The sequence below is a fragment of the Mustela nigripes genome, chromosome 1 (genome assembly GCF_022355385.1).
Source record: "Mustela nigripes isolate SB6536 chromosome 1, MUSNIG.SB6536, whole genome shotgun sequence".
Taxonomy (NCBI): Eukaryota; Metazoa; Chordata; class Mammalia; order Carnivora; family Mustelidae; genus Mustela; species Mustela nigripes.
In genome coordinates this window covers 40,724,658-40,746,373 of record NC_081557.1, presented here as the reverse complement: position 1 = coordinate 40,746,373, position 21,716 = coordinate 40,724,658, and the positions used below count along the sequence as shown (strand labels likewise).

At 38.9% G+C, this 21,716-nt stretch overlaps 1 protein-coding gene and 1 pseudogene across 2 annotated transcripts in view; one reads left to right on the top strand and one right to left on the bottom strand.

The window, feature by feature from the left end:
* SBF2 (SET binding factor 2) overlaps window positions 1-21,716 on the bottom strand; it is a 474,622-nt gene that overhangs the window by 437,329 nt on the left and 15,577 nt on the right. The window lies entirely within an intron of this gene.
* LOC132021886 (protein S100-A6-like) lies at window positions 17,332-19,908 on the top strand (annotated as a pseudogene).

The following is a 21,716-nucleotide window of genomic DNA, read 5'->3' as shown; positions in this document are numbered from 1 at the left end:
GGGCGGGGCACCTGAGTGGCTCAGTGGGTTAAAGCCTCTGCCTTCGGCTCAGGTCATGATCCCAGGTCCTGGGATGGAGCCCCGCATCGGGCTCTCTGCTCAGCCAGAGGCCTGCTTCCTCCTCTCTCTCTGCCTGCCTCTCTGCCTATTTGTGATCTCTGTCTGTTCAAATAAACAAATAAAATCTCAAAAAAAAAAAAAAAAAAAAAAAATACAGGGGCACCTGGGTGGCTCAGTCGTTAAGCATCTGCCTTCCGCTCAGGTCATGATCCCAGAGTCCTGTGGTGTGGGATCGAACCCCACATCAGGCTCTCTGCTCAGCAGGGAACCTGCTTCCTCCTCTCTCTCTGCCTGCTGCTCTGCCTACTTATGATTTCTCTCTGTCAATAAATAAGTAAAATCTTTAAAAAAAAAAAAAAAATGCTTGGGATTGAATCCCAGGTCCTGCACTATAAGATGCAAAACTCTAGACAAGTTACCTAAAGCCTCTAATTTCCATCTGTAAAATGGAAATAATTGGAGTATCTCCACATAAGTAATCTATGATTAAATGAGATGTTTGTAATGTGTTTGTATATCTAGCAAGCACTGAATAAATGTTAGCTATTACAATTAATTTGCATGTACTTCTTTTCCTCTCACTCAAAATATGCTGTCCTTAAGGGTGCCTGGCTGGCTCAGTGAGAAGAAGGTGCAGCTCTTCATCTGGTTGTGAGTTCAAGCCACACACTGGGTGTAGAGATTACTTAAAATTTTTTTAAAAAAGGAAAAAAAAATCTTATCTTTAGACCATAACTGAGAAAGAAGAAAAGAAAATCTTACTTCTGGATGTAAAAATCTGATAAATATTGTTTTTTAGAAAATTACTAGTACGAAAATAAATAACTAAAATAAATTAAAAAAAAATTTACAAGTACACTATAGCCACAATGCCTTAACTGCAGAGAATCTCTCACCCTTTGTACAATTTGCAGAAATAATAATATCAAATACTCAGAAAATATCTCTGATCCTAATGAAATGATTTTTCCACAACAGGGTAAAAATGTTTTATCAATACCAGATATACCTTATCTAAACCATCAACATTTTAAGAGTCCAAAACATAACAACTTTTAAAGGACAACAAAATAAATCCATTTTATAAAATAGTTTTTTTTATTCTAAGATTATTATAACTGGAATCAATTTGTAGACCTACTAAAACAACAAGAAATACAAAGAGAACAAATACATAGTAGCTTCTACTGAGGACTTTTAATAACAAGCAACTTCAAATCCAAAAACAAGTGATCTCATTACCATTCACTGTGTTTTTAACCCCAATAATGCCTGGACCATATTAGATAAACTTCATATATTCAAATAGTTATTTACTTCCTAAGAATAACTCATAGTTGTTGTTTTTTTAAAGATTTAAATAAATTGTTATTCATCTGAAAAAGAGAGACTCTGCACTGAGCACAGGGGCCCGATGTGATACGAAATCTCACAACCCTGAGATCAAAACCTAAGCAGAAACCAAAAGGCAGACACTTCACTGTGCCACCTAGGCACCCCAGTTCATACTTATTTTAAGATATATCTGTATCATTCTCCTCTGATTTGGATACTTTGGGTTCTCAAGTTCCATAGCAAAGAAATTAGTTAGATCACTTTAAAAATCACATCAAGGGGCACCTGGGTGCCTCAGTCTTTAAGCATCTGCCTTTGGCTCTGGTTGTGATCACAGAGCCCTGGGAGTGAGCCCTGCTTCAGGCTCCCTGGTCAGCAGGAAGCCTTAGGCTTCTCCCTCTCCCACTCCCCTTGGTTGTGTTCCCTCTCTCGCTGTGTCTCTCTCTGTCAAATACATTTTTTAAAAACACTTTAAAAATAAATAAATAAATAATCTTTTTTTTTTTTTTTAATTTTATTTATTTGACAGAGAGAGAGATCACAAGCAGGCAGAGGGGGAAGGGAAGCAGTCTCCCCGCTGAGCAGAGAGCCAGATGAGGGGCTCGATCCCAGGACCCTGAGATCATGACCCGAGCCAAAGGCAGAGGCTTAACCCACTGAGCCACCCAGGCGCCCCATAAATAATCTTTTTAAAATAATAATCAAATCAAAATATTTCAATTTCTTTCATAATTTACCCTCACTACCCACAATTTGTTAATAACATTAAAAGTCTACATTATTTTTATTTTAATAAGACTAATGATCTTTTACAGGTAATTGAATCTGTGTCCACTAAGGGCACACTCTGGTACGGGAAGAAAAAACTAATATTAGAGTACCACCACATATAAAGTAACAAGTCAATAACAAAATGACAATCCAATGTTCACATGGGTAAATGATTTGAACAAACACTTTACCAATAAGCACAAGAATAACCAATGTTATCTATCACTGGAGAAATCTAGAAATTAAAACCACAGTGATATATTAGAACACATATTACAGGGACACCTGGGTGGCTCAGTCAGTTAAGTGTCTTGCCTTCAGCTCCAGTTCTGATCCCAGGGTCACAAGATCAAGCCCCACATCAGGCTCCCTACTCAGCAGAGAGCCTGCTTCTCCCTCTGTCTGCCCCTCTCCCTCCTTGGGCTCTCCCTCTGACAAGTAAATAAAACTTCAAAAAAAGAAAAAACACATATCACAGAATGGCAAAACTAAAAATTACAAATTACAATTAACCCACTGAGCCACCCAGGCGTTTTAGCAAAGAAATTAGTTAGATCACTTTACAAATACTAATGAGATTGCAGAATCACTGCAATTCTCATACAGTGTTGGTAGGGGAGTAAAATGCTACAATTCTTTTGGGAAAAGATGTGGCAGTTTTTTATAAGATTAAGCATATACCCACCTATGACTTGGAATTCAACTGCTAAATACTTACTACCAAAGAGAAACGAAAATGTATTTTCACAAAGGACTCAAGAATATTCATAGCAGTTTTATTCATTATAACCAAGAACTGGAAATAGTACAAGTATCCATCAACAAAAGGGTTAAACTGTTGTATATTATGGCAAAAAATAGAAGAAACTGGGGCGCCTGGGTGGCTCAGTGGGTTGAGCCGCTGCCTTCGGCTCGGGTCGTGATCTTGGGGTCCTGGGATCGAGTCCTGCATCGGGCTCTCTGCTCAGCGGGGAGCCTGCTTCCTCCTCTCTCTCTCTCTCTGCCTGCCTCTCTGCCTACTTGTGATCTCTCTCTGACAAATAAATAAAAAATCTTTAAAAAAAAATAGAAGAAACTTATTATAGAAATAACAAGTTGGATACATCTCAAAAACATACTGAGTGAAAGAATTACATAAAAGAGTATATGCTATATGATTCCACTTATATGAAGTTCTGGAATGGACAAAATTAATCCATGATGGAAAAAAAATAAAGAGTGACAGTAAGGGATCAAAATAATTTTAGCATAACTGTTTAATATTTTTCCCAATGTATTAATCTAGGTAACATAAAAGTCAAACCTGTCATGATTTTTAACCAAATGTAATGGATTTTTTAAAAATAATACTCCTGGAGACCAACTACATAAGGAAGTAATAGCTATAGTGAGCAAAAAATAAAGTTATACTGGTTAAGTTTATTTTACCACATCCTTTGAAAGACTTGAGAAAAATAAAGCTAACCACCAACACTGATGAACTGTATATAGAACAAAAACACTTGGTTAAAATAAGGAACTAAAATTTCTGAGAATGGTAAATACGTTTGTTTTTTTGTTTTTATTTTATTTTATTTTATTTTTAAGATTTTATTTATTTATTTGACAGAGAGAAATCACAAATAGATGGAGAGGCAGGCAGAGAGAGAGAGAGAGAGGGTAGCAGGCTCCCTGCTGAGCAGAGACCCCTTTGCGAGACTCGATCCCAGGACCCTGAGACCATGACCTGAGCCGAAGGCAGCGGCTTAACCCAATGAGCCACCCAGGCGCCCTGTTTTTTTGTTTTTAAAGATTTTATTTATTTATTTGTCAGAGAGAGTGAGCATAGGCAGACGGAGTGTCAGGCAGAGGCAGAGGGAGAAGGAGGCTCCCTGCTGAGCAAGGAGCCTGCTGCAGGACTCGATCCCAGGACGCTAGGATCATGACCTGAGTCAAAGGCAGTGGCTTAACGCCTGAGCCACCCAGGCATCCTGGTGGGTGTAAATAATAATAATTATTATTAAATAATAATAAATATTATTGATATAATTTATTATATTAATTTATTATATTATTATATAATATTATTATATGTTATAATATATTATATATTACTATGTTGCTATATTAATTTATTATAATAATATAAGATATTATTATTTAATAATAATAACTTATTGATAAATTGATTATTCAGGGGGAAAAAAGAGTGACAGTGACAGCCCCTGGGAGGACAGAGGCAAGAATGGACTGGAAACAGGCATAAAGGAAAACTTTAAGAAAATGGTACTATACTGTATCTTGATAAGGAATTGGGTTATACAGTGTATAAAATTTCTAAAAATGTAAACTTTAAGATGTATATCTCATTATACATAAATTTTACATCAAAAGAAAAAAGGTCAAAAGAATGTTTTTTTTAATTTATCTGACCTATCATCACATAACTCTGAAAGAAATCATCACATAACTCTGAAAGAAATTATTATTTATTTCTATTTAGAGGGGCTGCCCTCACTGTCCTGCATGAATGAATAAAAGAATGATTTTTATACTCTTTTTTCTTATTAACATATAAATGTATTATTTGTTTCAGGAGCACCTGGGTGGCTCAGTGCGTTAAGCCTCTGCCTTCAGCTTAGGTCCTGATCTCTGGCTCCTGGGATTGAGCCCCCCCACACCCCCACATCCCACACACCCCCGCCCCCGCAGCAGGCTCTCTGCTCAGCAGGGAGCCTGCTCCCCACCCCCTGCCTGCCTCTCTGCCTACTTGTGATCTCTGCCAAATAAATACATAAAATCTTTTTTTAAAAAATCAACATTTAGATAGGGACAAAAGGAAATAAGCACATATATCATTCATATTTTATAGTGATTTTAATGATTCTAGATTTTTTTTCAGAGGGGGGAAGGTGGCGGAAGGGACAGAGGGAGAAAATCTTTTTCTTGGTAACACTGAACAGTAATATTTTGTTTTTTTAATTAACATATAATGTATTATTTGTTTCAGGGGTATGGGTCTGTGATTCATCAGTCTTACACAACACCCAGCACTCACCACCACATATACCCTCCCCAATGTCCATTACCCAGCCACCACATCCCCCTTCCCACCCCCAGCAACCCTGTTTCCTATGATTAAGAGTTTTGTCTCCCTCTATGGTTTCATCTTGCTTCATTATTTCCTCTCTTCCCCTATGATCCTCTGCCTTGTTTCCTAAATTCTGCATATCACTGAGACCATATAACTGCCTTTCTCTGAATGACTTATTTTGCTTAGCATAATACCTTCTAGCTCCATCCACACTGCAAGATTTTAAATTTTTGATGGCTGTGTAATACTCCATTGTAGATCTATACCACATCTTTATCCATATATCTGTTGATGGATATCTGGGCTTTTCCCATAGCTTGGCTATTGTGGACACTGCTGCTATAAACACTGGGGTGCAAGTGTTCCTTCGGATCACTATATTTGTATCTTTGGGGTAAATACCCAGGAATGCAATTGCTGGGTCATAGGGTAGCTCTATTTTCAACTTTTGAGGAACCTCCATACTGTGTTCTAGACTGCCTGCATTCCCACCAACAGTGTAGGAGGGTTCCCCTTGGGAGAAAGAATCTTAAGCAGGCTCCATGCCCAGCACTGAGCCCCACATGAGGCTCGATCTCACAACCTTGAGATCATGACAAGCCAAAATTAAGAGTCAGATACTTAGGGGCGCCTGGGTGGCTCAGTGGGTTAAGCCGCTGCCTTCGGCTCAGGTCATGATCTCAGGGTCCTGGGATCGAGTCCCGCATCGGGCTCTCTGCTCAGCAGGGAGCCTGCTTCCCCCTCTCTCTCTCTCTCTCTGCCTGCCTCTCCATCTACTTGTGATTTCTCTCTGTCAAATAAATAAATAAAATCTTAAAAAAAAAAAAAAAGAGTCAGATACTTAACTAAGCCACCAAGGTACCCCTCCACATTTTTATCCCCAAAAGACATGAAGCTAGAAATATCAGATATAGCAAATAAATACTCAAACAAGTTTTTTTTTAATTTATCTGACCTATCATCACATAACTCTGAAAGAAACTATTACTTACTTCTATTTAGAGGGGCTGCCCCCACTGTCCTGCATGAATGAATAAAAGAATGATCTTTATACTCTTTTTTCTTATTAACATATAAATTATTATTTGTTTCAGGAGCACCTGGGTGGTTCAGTGGATTAAGCCTCTGCCTTCAGCTCAGGTCATTATCTCAGTGTCCTGGGATCAAGCCCTGCATCAGGCTCTCTGCTTATCGGGGAGCCTGCTCCCCCCACCCACCCACCCACCTGCCTCTCTGCCTATTTGTGATCTTGTCAAATAAATAAATACATAAAAATGTATTATTTGTTTCAGGGGGATTCATCAGTCTTACACAATTCATAGCACTCACCATAGCACATACCCTCCCTAATGTCCATCACCCAGCCACTCCGTTTCTTCCACTCTCCTTCCCTCCAGCAACCCTCAGTTTGTTTCCTGAGATTAAGAGTCTCTTATGGTTTGTCTCCCTCTCTAGTTTCATCTTGTTTCGTTTTTCGCTCCCTTCCCCTATAAGCCTCTGTCTTATTCCTCAAATCTCTCATATTTGTGAGATCATATGATAATTGCCTTTCTCTGGTTGACTTATTTTGCTTAGCATAATACCCTCTAGTTCTATCCACACCATTGCAAATGGCAAGATTTCATTTTCTGATGGCTGCATAATATTCCATTGTATACGTGTGTGTGTGTGTGTGTGTGTGTGTGTATCACGTCTTCTTTATCCATTGATTCTTATACTCTTGAAACATTAATGGTAACTATGATTAATTCAAACTACTAAAATGTCAATTACTATTAAGAAATGCAATAACTTCTGGGGCGCCTGGGTGGCTCAGTGGATTAAGCCTCTACCTTCGGCTCAGGTCATGATCCCAGGGACCTGGGATCGAGTCCCGCATAGGGCTCTCTGCTCAGCAGGGAGCCTGCTTCTCCTCATCTCTCTCTCTGTCTGTCTCTCTGCCTATTTGTGATCTCTCTCTCTGTCAAATAAATAAATAAAATCTTTAAAAAAAAAAAAAAAAAAAGAAATGCAATAACTTCTAATGGAGTAAATTATGAACTTTGTTTATACATATGTCACAGATTCATACTTTAATAGAGTACATATACATACATGCAGGCATGTGTGCAAAGTTTAGCATGCATATCTCTGCCTCTGTTTATCAGGTTACATGCTCTATATAAATAACAAATAATGTTCATTTTATTCATTCATTTAATTTCTACAGAATTCAGGTTTTCTAAAGTACACAATTTAAAAATTAGCTTATCTCTAGAAATTAGTTAGGCCAAAGAACACTGCATGTTCTTTCTCATAAAAGTTTTTTTTTTTTTTAATTGAAGTAACACTAGTATATAACACTATGTAAGTTTCAGGGGTACAAAATAACACACACACAAATTTTTTTTTTTTTTTTTTTTTAAGAGAAGGAGGGGAGGGACGCCTAAGTGGCTCAGTTGGTTAAGCATCTGCCTTCAGCTTGAGCCATGATCCTAGAGTCCTGGGATCAAGTCCCACATCAGGCTCCTTGCTCAGTTGGGAGCCTGCTTCTCCCTCTGCCTGCCACTCCCCTTGCTTGCATTCTTTCTCTCTGAGGAAGGCAGGCTGGCAGGCAGGCAGACAGGCAGAGAGGGAGGGGCAGGGTGGGGTGGAAGCAGACAAAGAGAGTAGGAATCCCAAGTAAGCTCCACACCCAGCACAGGGCTCAATCTCAACACCCTGAGTTTACAATCCCTGCCAAAGTCAAGAGTTGGATGCCTAACCAAGTAAGCCTTCCAGGCACCCTAACTTTACTACAGTTTTACATCTATATATACTACAAAGTGATCACCACCAAAAATCTAATTACCAACCACCACCACAAAACTGACCTCTTCATCTATTTTGCGTACCTCCCAACTCCCTCAGTCTATTCTCTAGTAACCATCAGTCTATTCTCTGTATCTAGGAGGTTCTATATTGCTTTGTTTATCCATTCTGTTTTCTAAGATTCTACATACTAATGAGATCATATTATGTTTGTCTTTCTCTATCTAACTTAATTCATTTAGGTTCATCCATTTTGTCACAATGGCAAGATTTCCCTTTTTATGGCTGAATAATATTCCATTCTATGTACTCCACATTTTCTTTATCCATTCATCCACTGATAGACACTTAGGTTGTTTCCACATCTTGGCTACTGTAGATAAGGCTGCAATGAACACAGGGGTGCATTTGTCTTTCTGAATTAGTGTTCTCATATTCCTTAAATAGCCAGAAGTGTAATAGGTGAATTATATGGTAGACTGTTCTTAATTTTCTTTTTTTTTTTTTTTAAAGATTTTATTTATTTATTTGACAGAGAGAGATCACAAGTAGGCAGAGAGGCAGGCAGAGAGAGAGAGGAGGAAACAGGCTCCCTGCTGAGCAGAGAGCCCGATGTGGGACTCGATCCCAGGACCCTGAGATCATGACCTGAGCCGAAGGCAGCGGCTTAACCCACTGAGCCACCCAGGCGCCCCTGTTCTTAATTTTCTGAGGAATTTCCATACTGTTTCCCACCAACAGTGTACAAAGCTTCCCTTTTTTCCATATCCTCTCAAGCACTTCTTTCTTTCTTTCTTTCTTTTTAAGGATTTTATTTATTTATTTGACAGAGAGAGACACAGCAAGAGAGGGAAAACAGGCAAGAGTGTGTGTGCATTCTTGGTTCCCTTGTTATAAATCAATTATGTGTGAGTTTCATTTCTGGGCTCTCAGTTCTGTTCCAATGATCTACATGTCTATTTACAATGCCAATACCATACTGTTTGATTACTACAGCTTTGTAGCAGAGTTTGAAATCAAGGAATGTGATACATCTGGTTTTGTTCTTTCTCAAGACTGTGTTGGCTATTTGGCATCTTTTATGGTTCTGTACAAATTTTAGAATTATTTGTTCTAGTTCTGTGAAAAATGCCACTGAAATATTGATAAAAAGTCATTGAGGGGCCCCTGGGTGGCTCAGTCACAGTTAAGTCTCTATCTTCGACTCAGGTCATGATCCTGGGGTCCTGGGATCAAGCCCTGGGATCAAACCTCCCCACCCTGATGGGGGCCTGCTTCTCCCTCTCCCTCTGCCTGCTGCTCCCCCTGCTTATGTGCTCGATCGCGCGTGTGCGCTCTCTCTCTCTCTCTCTCTGTCCAATAAATAAAATCTTTTTTAAAAATTGTACTGAATCTATAGATGGTTTTAGGTAGTATGGACAGTTTTAACAATATTAACTCTGAGTACAAAATATCTTTCCATTTATTTGTGTCTTCATTTTCTTTCATGAATGTATTACAGCTTACAGTGTACAGGTGTTTTACCTCCTTGGTTAAATTTATTCCTAGGTATTTTATTCTTTTTGATGCAATTGTAAATGGGACTGCTTTCTTATTTTTTCCTTTCTGATAGTTCATTAGTGTATGGAAATGCAATAAACTTCTGTATATTGATTTTGCATCCTGCAACTTTACTAAATTCATTTATTAGTTCTAACAGATTTCTGACAGAGACTTTAGGATTTTCTATGAATAGTATCATGTTATCTACAAATACTGAAAGTTTTACCCCTTACTTTCTCATTTCAATGCCTTTTATTTCTTTTGTTTGCCTTATTGCTGTGGCTAGGGCTTCTAATATTATGCTGAATAAAAGTGGCATCCTTAAAAAAAAAAAAAAAAAAGTGGCATCCTTGTCTTGTTCCTGATCTTAGAGGAAAAGCTTTCAGCTTTGTTTTGTTTTCTAATATAAGCTCTACTCCCAACATGGGGCTTTAACTCCCAACCCCAAGATCAAGAGTCACATGCTCTACCAACTGAGCCAGACAAACACCCCAAGGTTTCATTCACCATTGAGCATGTTAGCTCTGGGTTTGTCATAAATGGCCTTCAGTATACTTTAGTACAATTTCTCTATACCCACTTTGTTGAGAGTTTTTATCATAAACGGATGTTGAGTTTTGTCAAATGCTTTTTTTTTTTTTGCACCTATTGATGTATCATTTTTAGCTTTAATTTTGTTAAACTATATTGACGATATTAAAAAGAAGAATATGACATATCAAATGGAAAATTTATCCTGGCTGAAATTAAAATATCTGGAACACATTCAACATATTAAAAAATCCTCATGGGAAAAGTAAGGGAATACTTGAACATCTATTATCCCTAAAAACCAAGGAAGTATTTAACATTCAAAAATAATACAACTCAACCACTACTTCCGAAAAATTACCCAATTAAGTCTTAAACAACAACCTGATAACTACCCCAAAATTCATGATTTATAAAGATAATATTAAAAAATAACACTGTAAGATAATTCAAGATGTTTATATGACTGTGCTTCCACCTTAGGTAAAGTCTACTATGGGACATTTGGAAATAGCAGACAGCTTGGAGACTTTAACACTTAACATAGTTAAATTCAAAGATGGTTCTACAGCCATACTAACCTCTTCATGGCTCCAGGGTACTTATAATGAGAAAGGAATAGCCAGCAGCCATGATCTTCCCCCCTACTCCCATCAATAATTTATATAGTGACTCAGTCTTCCTCATTTATAACCCTAATAATCAAAGTACTTCAGGAAAACTAAGCTTATCAGGAAAAAAAATGAGAATAAATGATTTTTTTAATTTTCTTTTAAAGATTTTATTTATTTATTTGACAGAGAGAGAGATCACAAGTAGGCAGAGAGGCAGGCGGGGGGAGGGGGGGAGCAGGCTCCCCACTGAGCAGAGAGCCTGATATGGAGCTCCAACCCAGGACCCCAAGACCATGACCCAAGCTGAAGGCAGAGGCTTGACCCACTGAGCCATCCAAGTGCCCCAAGAATAAATGATTTAGTGTTTAAAGATCTGATCTTTATACTAGGAGTTCTCATTTTAGGGAAAGTACCTGTTGCGGGGGGTGGGGGGAGGAAAAGGATGGCATCCTGGCTACCATCTGACATAAGTAAATTGTTCATTCAAAATGCACTTCACAAATATTTAATAGGGTGTTTTTTATGTGCCAGGTATTTTACTAGGGACCAGGAATTTTTAAAAAGAAAGGAAGGAGGGGTGCCTGGGTGGCTCAGTGGGTTAAGCTGCTGCCTTCGGCTCAGGTCATGATCTCAGGATTCTGGGATTGAGTCCCGCATCGGGATCTCTGCTCAGCAGGGAGCCTACTTCCCTCTCTCTCTCTCTGCCTGCCTCTCTGTCTACTGTGAACTCTCTCTGTCAAATAAATAAATAAAATCTTTAAAAAAAAAAAAAGAAAGGAAGGAAGGAAGAAAAAGAAAAATGAGTAGGATACAGTTCCTTTCTAGAAGAGCATTATAGTCAAGTACAAAAGTCAGCAAAATAATCAGCACAAAAAGCATCTTTTTTTTTTTTAAGATTTTATTTATTTATTTGACAGAGAGAGACACAGCAAGAGAGGGAACACAAGCAGGGGGAGGGGGAGAGGGAGAAGTAGGCTTCTGGCTGAGCAGGGAGGGGATACAGGGCTCCTTCCCAGAACCCTGGGATCATGACCTGAGCAGACGCTTAACAATGGAGCCACGCAGGCACCCCAAGTATCTGTTTTTTAAATGTTAAACTACCCGTATCCCAGGACAATTAATATGAGAAGATCCAGGGAACTCAATAAAAACCATATCCAACTGAAATTTTGTGAAATACGCCTAAATATTACATACATCTAGGTAAAACACATCAATATAAAAATAACAAATGCCACTTTAAGGTACTTTTTCTGCTAGGCAGAAGACCCTATTTATGAGTTCATGTAATCTTTAACAATCTTAGGAAGCAGAGACTACCATTACTATTATTGTTACTGTTATCTCATCTCTAATTTCTCAAATTGTGTCCTCTTCTATTTTGTACTTTTTCAGTGAGGATATGCATGAGGTAATGTAACTGGCTGGTCACACCTGAGCATAAATTCTCGAGTCAGACAACCTGAGTTTGAATTTCTTAACCACCTACTAAAGTGTGACTATACAAATCAATTTATCTTCTGTAAGCCTGGGATAGTGGTAACTAGGATGTCTCAGTCAATGACAGAGCACTGAGGCCTTAGAGGACCAGGAGACGCCAATCATTGGTAGAGAGTATGGCCCTGTCATGCAGGACACCATGACTGCAGGATACAGATAAAGCAGATTTCAGATGTCCTCTGCCAATGACACTTCAAATACCATAAGGCATCCTAGGTATGAATTTGAAGCCAAACTACTGAAAAATTAAACACAGTGACACGACCATTTTATTGAAGAAAAAAAATTACTCTTGTTTTATCTCCAGGATTTTAAGTCTTCTTTAACATATGAAAATCCCTTTAGAAACTTCCTTTATCTCTACCCTACCCCTATAAACAATTTAAAAGTATATAATCAATCTCTCCTCGTAATCACAGTTTGCCCATGGGTCTTGTGTCCCGTGCTATAATAAAAGCACCTTTTTGCACCCCCCCCAAAAAAATAAAAATTACTCTGGTAGCAGTATGGAACTAGACAGAGAAGAATTTAACCAAAAAAAAGAAATAAGTATATTCCTATAGCAGATCACTAGCTACCTCCTAATAGCTACAATGATAATGGTGGTGGTGGTGATGGTGGCGGTTGACAGAAGCCCCAGTTTTAAGTAGGGATACGGATCACATTTCTCAGTATCCTGTCAACTAACTTTCAACCAAACAAGGTGATGTGGGCCTAAAGGGAAGGAGTCATCCCTCTTCTCCACTTCGTCCATCCTCTTACTCAGCACACAGATGTGACAGGGTTAAGATGTTAAATATAAAGCTGGAAGCAGCCTATACAAACCCAAAACAGTCTAGACCCAGGACTTTACATGAAAGAGAAATAAATTTCCATATTGGGGTTTTTTTATTGTTTTAAGATTTTTTTATTTGACAGAGAGAGAGAGAGAGAGAGAGAGCTGAGAGTAGGAACACAAGCAGAGGGAGTGGGAGAAGGAGAAACAGGCTTCCTGCCTACAAAAAGCCCAATGCCAGCTTGATCCCAGGACTCTGGGATCATGACCTGAGCCGAAGATGGACACTTAATGACTGAGCTACCCAGGAGTCCCAAATTTCTATATTGTTGAGAACATTTATGTTATTAGATCTCTACTAAAGGCAGTCAAACGTCTATCAAAACAGAGTGCTCTTTATAGCAATGGAAAAGGACCCGAACCATGGCAGTGACAGTAGAAACAGAAAGAAAAAGAGGAATGTGAGAAAAACTTAAGAAAAATAAAATACTTTTAAGTGAAAATGAAGGAGAAAAGGAAAAATGTGGCAAGCTTCTGATATGAGTGAATGACCAAGGTGAAAAGGTTTGGAAGAGCAAAGGATATTTACTCAGCAATGCTGAATTTCCAACTCCTCTAAGACTTAGGTGGATGTTTTTTTTCTGTAGGCAGTTCCACGTCCTAGTCCCCACCTACATACCCTTGCTAGTATCCTCTTGATGTCTGAAGGCTGTCCAAAAATCCTAATGATTACAAATTTAGTAGGTTTCATACTGATAAGGATGTGAGCCTTTTTTTTTTTTTTTTTAGATTTTATTTATTTATTTGAGAGAGAGAGAGAGTGAGAGAAGGTACAGGGGGAGGAGCAGAGGGAGAAACACACTCCCCGGATGAGCAGGGAACCCAACATGGGGCTCAATCGATCCCAGGACCTTTGGATCATGAGTTGAGCCAAAAGCAGATGCTTAACCAACTAAGCCACCCAGATGCCAAAGATGTGAGTCTTTTAAGTAATTTTTCCATTTCTCTGCTAGTGAGACTGATCAAGCATAACAAAATTACAAATTCCTCAAGAACAAGGCCAACATCTACACCCCAACCTGACCACTCACTCAATAGACATTTGACTGACTGGCTTAAAGGAAGCCATTTGAAAATTCACTTATGAAAGTCTGCTGATCTTTCTCTGAAGGTGAAGGGTCTGATTTTTTTTCTAAATGCTCTACTCCTATTAATAGAACCTGTAAAAGAGGGTGCCTGAGTGGCTCAGTGGGTTAAGTGTCTGTCTTTGTCTCAGGTCATGATCCCAGAGTCCTGCAATCAAGACTTGCATTGGGCTATCTGCTCAGTGGAGAGTGTGCTTCTCCCTCTCCCCCTCCCTGTGTGCTCTTTCTCATAATTCTTGAAGAAAAAAAAAAAAAAAGAAAGAAAGAAAGGAAAAAAAGGAAGAACCTGTAAAAGAGAACTTTCAGTATCTGGCTTGTTTTTTGCTGTAGCATGATGCCTGGCCCATAAGAGCCTCAAATAAACTAACTAAACAGTATATTTACCTGAGAATTCCCCAACTTCAACAGGGGACTGCACACAATGTAAGAACATGAGCCATGGACTTTAAAAACAAACAAACAAACAAACCAGGATTCAGAACCTGATGCCACCAGTCCCAGCTATATAACCCTGAACAAATTACTTAAGGTCTCCAAGTCTCAGTAACTTCACTTATCTTATGTATTTGTTGAGAGAAATTAATGATAAATAAAGTTTGGCATATGGTATTTGATAAATGACAGCCATGTTAATGGAAACTATCTATCCCATCCTTCAATTTAAAAAGGCCAGATAATGTTATCATATAATCTCCTGAACTATATTGTGGTAACTTTATGAAATGTTACAGTGTTTTCAAATATCCTTCATGCTTCTACAACCATATTTCTCAAACACACAATCTGAACAATAGCAGTGAAAGAAAATTTGGGGGACAAAGAAGAGTAATACAGTTAACTTGCGTTTTTAAAAGCCTTCAGTTTTTCACCAATCTAAATCAATCTTTAGGGACGCCTGGGTGGCTCAGTTGGTTAAGCAGCTGCCTTCAGCTCAGGTCATGATCCCAGCGTCCTGGGATTGAGTCCCACATCAGGCTCCTTGCTCAGCAGGGAGTCTGCTTCTCCCTCTGCCTCTGTCTGCCATTCTGTCTGCCTGTGTTCGCTCTCTCTCCCTCTCTCTCTGACAAATAAATAAAAAAATCTTTAAAAAAAAAAATCAATCTTTATTGTTGTTCCCTCTCAATTTGTTCCTCCTTTAAAAAAAAAATGAGTTTTGGGGCGCCTGGGTGGCTCAGTGGGTTAAAGCCTCTGCCTTCGGCTCAGATCGTGATCTCAGGGTCCTGGGATTGAGCCCCACATCAGGCTCTCTGCTCATCGGGGAGCCTGCTTCCTCCTCTCTCTCCCTGCCTCTCTGCCTACTTGTGATCTCTGTCAAATAAATAAATAAACTCTTTTTTTTAAAAAATGAGTTTTGTTAATCTAGTCCTGTGTGGATCCTGATTTATGCAGGCTACAATTATTTGGTAAAATATCTGTCTCAAAAGAAAAACAAGTAGCATTCTTTTCAAATTCCATTCAACCGCGTGGGACAATTACAAAGCATTTGTAAAATTCACTCCAGTCCCAACTGCTACTTTCCATTGCAAATTAATGTTCATACTATTATTTTCCAAGCTTGTTCTGACACTTGATTTCTTTCTCTAAATGTAGCTGGACTTAGCTTAAGCTGGAAAAAACGAAGCACATATTTTTACCTACAAGCAGATGTCAATAAGTATAAACAGATTTTTTTCACTTAAAAACTTGCCTCGGGGTGCCTGGGTGGCTCAGTGGGTTAAGCCTCTGCCTTTGGCTCAAGTCGTGATCCCAGGGTCCTGGGATGGAGCCCCACATTGGACTCTCTGTTCAGCGGGGAGCCTGCTTCCTCCTCTCTCTCTGCCTGCCTCTCAGCCTGCTTGTGATCTCTGCCTGTCAAATAAATAAATAAGATCTTAAAAATAAATAAATAAATAAAATCTTTAAAAAAAACTTGCCTCAAAACTAGTTATTTTCTTTTTTAAAAAAAGATTTTATTTATTTATTTGACAGAGATCACAAGTAGGCAAAGGCAGGTGAGTCGGTGGGGAGGGGGCAGGCTCCAAGCTGAGCAGAGAGCCACATGAAGGGCTCAATCCCAGGACCCTGAGATCATAACCTAAGCCTAAGGCAAAGGCTTAATCCACTGAGCCACCCAGGAACCCCAAAACTAGTTATTTCCTTAAAAAAAAAAAACAACTATTTTCTCTAAACCAAAATCTTCAATTTCAAGTTTTCAAGCCTATATTTTAAATAAAGTGAATTGATAGCATATTGGCTTAAAGGAGAAAATAAATTGAGATGTCAAGTTCCCAAACACATTGTTTTTTCAAATCATAGTGCTGACCTTGTAAATTAATAAAATATACAAAGAGCTACAAACAATGGATCAAGGAAAAAGAAGTAATCTACTTCTGATGGTCTTATCAATGGAAAATGGGAAGATACAAATTTTTACTCCTAACTCAGTCTATTAGGGAAATCACTAAAAAGAAAGTTCTATAAATCTATCTATTTGATAAATGCCAACTAAATAATTAGTCACCTCTGATTAGGTAAAGTAGTCTGCTAAAACAACATAACTATCTGTTATGTTAACTATCTGGGGCACCTAGGTGGCTCAGTGGGTTAAGCCTCTGACTTCGGCTCAGGTCATGATTTCAAGGTCCTGGGATGGAGCCTTACATTGGGCTCCCTGCTCAGCAGGAGGCCTGCTTCTCCCTCTCCCACTCCCCCTGCTTGTGTTCTCTCTCTTGCTGTGTCTTCTATCAAATAAAATCTTTTGGAAAAAAAAGTACACCTATTTAAAAAAAATCTCTAAAAAGAAAAAACAAAACAATATAAGTATCTCTGCTGAAAGGATTTTTTCTCCAGTTTTAAAAATTTGTCTATTCAAAGAATATTGGGATTTATTTGGGCCATGCCCTCAAGGAACTCTCAGTCTAGATAAATCAGACAAATACAAAAGGGAAGAGCATATAATTTTCAGAACTTAAATTACTGGTTTTAAATATGTTTGGGACATATAAAGGCCTAGGACATATAAAGGCCAAAGACCAGTAGCAATCTCTAACTTTCAGAGACATAATTTGAGTTAGGCATATATCTGATATCTCTGCTCCAATTCCTTAGCATTTTCACCCACATGAAGCTATTCAGTTTACTCTGTTGCTGCTTAAGCCATAAATCTTATTAAGCGATTTTTTTTCTAATTAAAATCCCTCTGAAGAAAATGGGAGTATGAAGTAACACAGTCTTTCTGGAAGAGAACTGAGCAATATACCTCACAACTATTTTGTTTTTTTTAATGTTCTTTTGGCATTCAAGCATGGCTGGAACCAGAAATTTGAGTGATGTTTCCAAGCTCTGTCTCTCTCTCTCATGCTTTGGCTATCTCTGACTTTATTCAATATTCAGCCAGACTCTCTAAACACAGTACGGAAAATACACACCAGAAACCCCAACTAAGTCACAATCTCCAACCTTAGTCACCCTTGTAGAAAGAGAATGTCTTGTTCCTTCCAAAAGAAAAGATCCAGAGATGGCTCTTATTAGCCCAGTTTAAAATAGGGGGTGGGAGTAACTAGGACTAGCATTTTCCCTGGGACTAAAAGAAAGAGAAGACATGCCTCCCAAAGAAAAGGATGTTGGAGAAAAAATTAGCACATGTCCATATAAATAAACATATCCTTTGATCCAGCAATCCCACTTCTAGAAATTAAAACTTGCACTATTATTGTGTTACAATTTTTATTATTTTTTATTTTATTTTATTTAAAATCAATTAACATGGGGCACCTGGGTGGCTCAGTTGGTTAAGCGACTGCCTTCAGCTCAGGTCTCGATCCCAGGGTCCTGGGATTGAATCCCATGTCGGGCTCCCTGCTCAGTGGGGAGCCTGCTTCCCCCCCACTGCCTGCCTCTCTGCTTACTTGTGCTCTTTCTCCCTCTGTCAAATAAATTAAACCTTTTTAAAAATTATAATAAGATAAAATAAATTAACATGGTGTATTACTAGTTTCAGAGACAGTTTAATGATTTATCAATTGCATATACCACCCAGTGCTCATTACATCAAGTGCCCTCCTTAATGCCAGTCACTCATTTACCCCACCACCCTCACTTTCCCTTCAGCAACCCTCAGTTTATTTCCTATACTTAAGAGTCTCTTATAATTTGTCTCCCTCTCTGATTTCATTTTATTTTATTTTCCCCTCCCTTCCTCTATTTCATCTGTCCCATGTCTCCAAAGCCATAAGAGACCTAGGAATAAACCTAACCAAACAGGCAAAGGATTTGTACTCAGAAAACTACAGAACACTCATTTAAGAAATTGAGGAAGACACAAAGAAATAGAAAAACGTTCCATGCTCATGGATTAGAAGAACAAATATTGTTCAAATGTCTATGCTCCCTATAGCAATCCACACATTCAATGCAATCCCTATCAAAATGCCATCAACTTTTTTCACAGCTGGAACAAATAATCCTAAAATTGGTATGGATCCAGAAAAGGCTTTGAATAGTCAAAGGAATGTTGAAAAAGAAAACCAAAACTGGTGCTCAAAATTCTGATGCATCTACAATTTTCTCATATGTCTGTTATCCATCTGTATGTCTTCTTTGAAGAAGTGCCTATACATGCCTTCTGTCATTGATTGATTGAATTATTTGTTCTTTGGGTGTTGAATTTGGTAAGTTTTTTTACAGATTTTGGATACTACTAACCTTTTACCTAATATGTCATTTGCAAATTTCTTCTCCCATCCTGTCGGTTGTCTTTTGGTTTTGTTGACTGTTGCTTCCTTTGTTGTGCAAAAATTTTTCATCTTGATGAAGTTCCAATAGTTCATTTTTGCCTTTGTTCCCCTTGCCTTCGGAGATGTGTCTAGCAAGAAGTTGCTATAGCCGAGGTCAAAGAGGTTGCTGCCTGTGTTCTCTAGGATTTTGATGGATTCCTTTCTCCCATTTAGGTCTTTCATCCATTTTTAGTCCATTTTTGTGTTTGATGTAAGGAAATAATCCACTTACATTCTTCTGCATGTGGCTGTCCAAGTTTCCCAACACCATTGTTGTAGAGACTGTCTTTTTTCCATTGGATATTCTTTCCTGCTCTGTTGAAGATTTCTTGACCATAGGGTTCAGGGTCTATCTACCTCTGGGTTCTCTGTTCTGTCCCTGATCTACTTGTCTTTGTTTGTGCCAGTACTATATTGTGTTGACTATTACAACTTTGGTTTCTTGTTTTTTGTTTTTTAAGATTTTATTTAGGGGCACCTGGATGGCTCAGTTGTTACACATATGCTTTCAGCTCAGGTTACAATCCCGGGGTCCTGGGATCAAGCCCCATATCAGGCTCCCTGCTCCGCAGGAAGCCTGCTTCTCCCTCTCCCACTCTCCCTGCTTGTGTTCCCTCTCTTGCTGTGTAGCACCCCAATGTTCTCCTAGCTGCCTGTTGAGCCCAGCACCCAGCCACGGCTTGTTGCTGGATCAAGCCATTGACCTCCTTGTGGCCATCTTCCACAAGTACTCAGGCAGTGAAGGGACAAGAACACTCTGACCAAGAAGGAGCCAAAGGAGCTACTCCAGAAAGAGCTCACCACTTGCCAGAAGCTGCAGAATGTGGACACTGCAAAGGTGATAAAGGACCTGGACCAGAACAAGGACCAACTGGTAAACTTCCAAGAATATGTCACCTTCCTGGGAGCCGTTCTGTTAATCTACAATGATAACCTAAAAAATCAGGAAGGCAGAGATACACTCTGTCAGGCCTAACTCAAATCCAGTGGTGGGTAACTGTACAAAAAAAATTTTTTATTAAAAAAAAAGTGAGGGCGCCTGGGTGGCTCAGTGGGTTAAGCCTCTGCCTTCAGCTCAGGTCATGATCTCAGGGTCCTGGGATCGAGCCCCACATCAGGCTCTCTGCTTGGCAGGGAGCCTGCTTCCTCCCCTCTCTCTCTGCTTGCCTCTCTGCCTACTTGTGATCTCTCTCTGTGAAATAAATAAATAAAATCTTAAAAAAAAAAAAAGTGATAGGAGAGCTTTTAGAAAACATTATTTCAGTTTAACTGTACAAATTAAACCAGTCCAGGATTTAGATGTTTGGGGATTTGAACTACTGTTTTTTAAAAACTGCTTCAACAAACATTCATGCTTACTGAGTAATTCAGATTAAAATCAAACAGGAAAGATTACAAAGCATTAATTAAATATGAACACATAGTTCTACAAAACTTATTTTTCTTTTAAAGGTAACAGAAAATGTGACGCTTGTTTAGCTGCACTTTGAGTTGTGGGTGAATGTTATGACCATGTTTCTAGGTAACATCAAAGTTTTGTCAATGCTGAGAACATGGGTGGAAAACAGGTACAAATACAAAGATGCCTTCTTCCCACAGTTCTGTATACGCTATATTATTCTTTTCCTATGCTGAATTCTAATACAGCAGACCAGCTGGTGCTGTAGTTTAAGGCCTGTGGTTAAAGAATGAAATGTCTCCTAAAACACAGTCCTGACATAATCATCTAGAAGAGACAGATCCTTGGACAGGAAACTAGAACCAGGAGAGTGTACCTTAAACAGATCTGACAGGAATAGACTATTTGACCCCCATCTAAAGCCTAGACCTAAGGAAACATATATTTTTTTAATATTTTATTTATTTATTTGAGAGGTAGAGAGAGACAATGAAAGAGAGCATAAGAGTAGAGAGGTCAGTGGGAGAAGCAGACTTCCTGCTGAGCAGGGAGCCCAATATGGGACTCGATCCCAGGACCCTGGGATCATGACCCGAACCGAAGGCAGTTGCTTAACCAACTGAGCCAACCAGGTGCCCCTTAAGGAAACATATTAAAAGAAAAAACAACCTCTATTAACTGATGGCAGGCCAGAAACCAGCTAGGACAGTATCTCTTTTGGAGACCAAACAGAATTAAACTATACCTTGCAGACCAGAAGACCGACTTGAAAGTTACTCTCTGACTTCATTATTACTGTTTTGTTTGTAGCCTTTAGGAAACTCTCATTTCAGATGTGTCTGGCTGAGCAAACAAAAATGACTAGATGGAGAGGTCCAGAATGTTAAGAAAAAGTGATATTCCACAAGAACACTAAAGAAACAACCATGTGGTAGCTTTCCTTCCATTGCCAACCTTAGAGGACTGGAGTTTATTGTATTACAAGAAATATATATACAAATAAAATGGAATATACTCAGCCATAAAAAAGGAATGAGATCCTGCCATTTGCAACAACATGGATGGACGTAGAGGGTATAAAGGTAAAGTAAGTCAGTCAGAGAAAGACGAATATGATTTCACTCATATGTAGAATTTAAGAAACAAATGAAAAAAGAAAAAAAGGGACGCCTGGGTGGCTCAGTTGGTTGGACAACTGCCTTCGGCTCAGGTCATGATCCCGGAGTCCCAGGATGGAGTCCCGCATCGGGCTCCCAGCTCCATGGAGAGTCTGCTTCTCCCTCTGACCTTCTCCTCGCTCATCCTCTCTCTCACATAAATAAATAAGATCTTTAATAAAAATTAAAAAAAAAAGAGAGAGAGAGAGAGAGACAAAGAGACTTCTAAATGAAAAGAACAAAGCGGTGGTTGCCACTTGGAAGGGGCAC